Raw genomic sequence first — 4,349 nt, forward strand, 5'->3', positions numbered from 1 at the left:
CATAAATAAATTTTTATTTATTTATTTATATCAGATCATATCTTCAAATATATATATATATATATATATATATATATATATATATGAACCAATTAGGTAGGTAAGACAGCATTATCAGTAGGATAATAAATTATGATTCATTAACTGAAAAAAGAGAAAACAAGCCCTGATAGGAAAGTCTCTCTCATGAACAGAAATATTTGTATAAATGGTATACAAATATTCAAATACATAAAATTTAGTGTTTTATAATAATTATATTGCATCCAACCTGTATTTACAAATTAAAACTGGAAACTAGTCTCTTCTGATTCAAGTTGACTAATTTTCAGATAGCAATATTAACAGAACTTCCAAGACCACCACACCTTAATTGGTAATATAGTGTTTAAATCTATCTAAAATAACTTCACTTGTAATTGAACTTAGGTCCTGCAACATCATAGAATATTTATTGTTAATAAAAGACAACTATCAACAATAACTTAATACTTAATTGTACATTGTAAAAATCTAACTGAACAGTTATGTAGTTCAGCCTCTTCTCAAGGGCTGCTCTCAGTATATGGAGGAAAATCAATTTGCTCACAGAATATATATGCACAAAGAGTGGTATTCATGTCAGCTTAAAAAAGCCCCCAACACTCATTAGTTTATATTAAATGGATATATATATATTTTTTTTAAATGCGCATATTGGTGTGAGACGGGTAAAATAATGTGGAAGATGTTGGTATGACTGGAACTGAAGCGAGGACTGTTTATTGCCCACACATCTGAATATTATCAGTCTGTATCGAGTACTGGTTATTGAATAAGGTTGCATAATCGTGTGTTGTTTGTTAAAGTGCAGTTAACCGTTGAAGAACATGTATTCATGATGGAGGCTTATTTAAAAACGAAATCTCAAGTTGTGTGTCAGTGAAAGTTCAGGGAGATATTTGAAAAGGAAACACCTCTGAAAATTGTTATTCAGAAGTTAAAGAATTTTAATAACACAGGTCATTTATAACAATGCAGTTCTACAGACATTAAAGCAGCAGTTCAAGATTTGCTCATAAATCTTTGAGTGACTAAGCTGGGAAAAGAACATTTCACTAGGTTCAGCCCAGACTGCAGTGAAGAAAGTGCTGAAATGTTATTCGTATTGAATTAAGGTTTTCCATGAGCTAACTAATGCTGATTATGCTAAAAGGGTTCACTATTGTTAATGGTTTAAAGACTTCATTAGAGGCAACATTGGCATTTTAGATAAGTACTTTTTTTGCAGATGTGTGGTTTCACCTTGGTGGGTATGTTAATATTCACAACTCTCTGACCTCTCTCTTTTTCTGTTTAGGCTTCGGAACCATCATAAGGTATACTTTAGAGAATGAATGAGGATGTGTATGAATGTAAATGAAGTGTAGTCTTGTCTGAGGTCAAACAAGCTTGAGATGTGTGGTTAATTGAAATCTCAACCACCAAAGAACAACAATATCCATGATCTAGTATTCAAATCAATATAAAAGTAACTGCCTTTACTAGCATTTGAACCTTAAAACTCTCAACTTCAGAATCAGCTGATTTGCGATGATGAGTTAACCATTGAACTACCTTACCTGGGTTACTGAAAATCCATACACTTTCTTTGCATTTCACCTACACCCACAGAAAATATGGTGAAATATATGGTTTGCAATTTCAAGACAACAAATAATAGCATCCATGTTTTTCTTAAAAATTGTGGATGTTACCACCTACCAAAAAATTATCCAACAGTTCATAGTCTTATTTGAAGAGGACGAATGTGACTGCGGGTTGCAACATGACAGCACCACTTGCCATACAGCTTTCTCTACTATGGAAATTCTACAGGATTTCTTTGGTTAAAGAATAATTCCTAACGGATTGTGGTACCAAGATCCCCTGATCTGACTAATCCAGACTTCTTTCTGTGGGATTACTTAAAAGAAATTGTTTATAGGAGAAATCTACACATACTGCTTGAATTGAAGACAAACATTACCAATGCCATCCAGGAAATAGACAGGGCAAGTTAACAAGAGTATTCAGGAACATAGTAAAACATGTTGACAAGTTTATAAAAGTGGATGGACATCATTTTCAACACTTTCTGTAAATTATTATTTAAGTGTTTGTCAATAAACTTGTTTATAGACTAAACTAAGTGATAAGGCCTATTTATTTTTCTCTCTCTCTCTCTCTATATATAAATATATATATATATATATATATATACAGATCTCTCTCTCTATAGAGTGGGAGAGAGAGAGAGAGAGAGAGAGTGAGTGAGTGAGTGAGAAAGAAAGAGAGAGCTGGTCATATTGAAATCATTCATCAGTAATTAGCTGCTTAGTCTTGGATAAAGATATCAATTTTTCAAAGAACATGATTAGGATAATTGACCACAGTAGAAGGTTGAAAATAAACTTCTATGCTTTGGGTCTGGTTATTTGTTTTTTTTCGTGATCCTTCTGTAGATAATTTGCTCCTGTACCAAATTTTGCCTACTCCCATTGTCCTTTCCACCACTGAAATATTGTGCAGTTGTTTGCTAGTGCTAATTTTATAAGTGCTAAGAATGTGAGGACCCTTATTGTTACTACATCCTTGGTATTTGTGTAGTTTTGAGGTGGTCTGAGACAAAAATAGCCATCTGATTTATGATTCCTAACGTTAGAAACCTGATAAGAATAACATGTTCTCATGCTGGGATTAGTAGGCAAAATTAGGCCCAAAGTTGTTTTCTGTTGCCTTCTCCATCAACCAAATACATTGTTGCTTATCAACATACTTACTGAAATTCAATTGATATGATATCCAGCCCTATAAAAAATACCTTTATTCTGTTTTTCACAAGGGTTAGTTATATAATCAACACTCTCAGAGAAAGAAACTCTGAATAGTGCCACTCATACTCAGATGCTATCATGTATCAAAGCTCAAGAAAAACTGGGACAGATAGTGTAAAAAAATAATACTGTTACAGTAGATAATACAAAACTAAAAATACTACAGATGTATTGACAGAATTAAAAAATTATATTGGGAAAAATATTAGGAATCTTATGTATTAGTTAAAAATTTATGTTACTGAAACATAATTTTTAACCATTCAGTAATTACTTAATTTCTAAAATAAAAGGAAATTGTTTAGTATACATCTGTACAAATATTAGAATATAAATTGCAGCCAATAAATGAAAATGTGAAATGTAGCAAATATATTAAATAAAATATATAAGAAAATAATAATTATATATTAACAAGTATTGGAATGTTAACCAAAGTGAAAAAAAAAAAAAAAATAGAAAGTTAAATATAATTGATGTTAAAGAAATCATCAGCCCTGTGGTAAGGTTATGATTAAGTTAGAATTTCTAGGTTAGTTTCTGATGAGAGGTATTGAGTTCAAACATATTTTTATACAGGTGCTAAAATGGTGTTGAGAAGTTATTTTTGTAAATTATCACTAAGCATTATGTAAAATTAACTATATAATATAAAGAGTAAACAATGCATGTTGTATATAACTTTACTAAAAAACAGCTTTGAAATTTATTTTTATCTTCTTCTTCAGTAATCTTTATAAATACAGTAAATATTTTGACATACAAAGGTCACCTGACCAGGTCATAATGAAAGGTCATTAGGTAAAATTATTACTTCATTGTAATTACTTGATGAGTTATTAACAAAAAAATACCAGCTGTTGAAATGTAAACTGATTCTTAGTAATTAGTTATGAAATATTATGCATATTTTACTGTATACACAATTATTCATTAAATACTTTTTTTAATTAAAAATTTAAATAAGCAATTTCTACATACACATACCTGTTATTTTATTCATTCATTTTTTTTTTTTTTTTTTTTTTTGGTTGACTAATGACCAAATGAAGAAACATTTTCCATTCATCTCTCTTTCTTCTTGGCATTTTCTTTCTTGATATTCTAGTAATTCTTCATTTTTCACTTTTTTGCCTTTTATTTATTGTTATTAAATTAATATTTTTTGTATTATTTGATTTCATTATAATATACTCATTGCTCATTACAATATATTTCTATTTCTACTAAAAATACATTTTTTTATGCATTGCATGTATGTATTTATGGAATAAGTGCTAACTAGAAAAATGAGATTAATGATGATATTTTTCAATACAAAATGAATACTTTTTTACAAGTAAAACCAGTGACACAAATCCTAAGTAGGTTCAGCTCTACCTAGGTCATCATATGTTCCAACCTAACTTCTTGAACATGTCCTCTACCTTACATTTTCTCAATAGACCAGACCTGGATTTCCATATCGTAAAGCAATTGCTCACTTGAGTCAGG

Source organism: Lycorma delicatula, chromosome 10 (genome assembly GCF_047948215.1).
Source record: "Lycorma delicatula isolate Av1 chromosome 10, ASM4794821v1, whole genome shotgun sequence".
Lineage (NCBI taxonomy): Eukaryota > Metazoa > Arthropoda > Insecta > Hemiptera > Fulgoridae > Lycorma > Lycorma delicatula.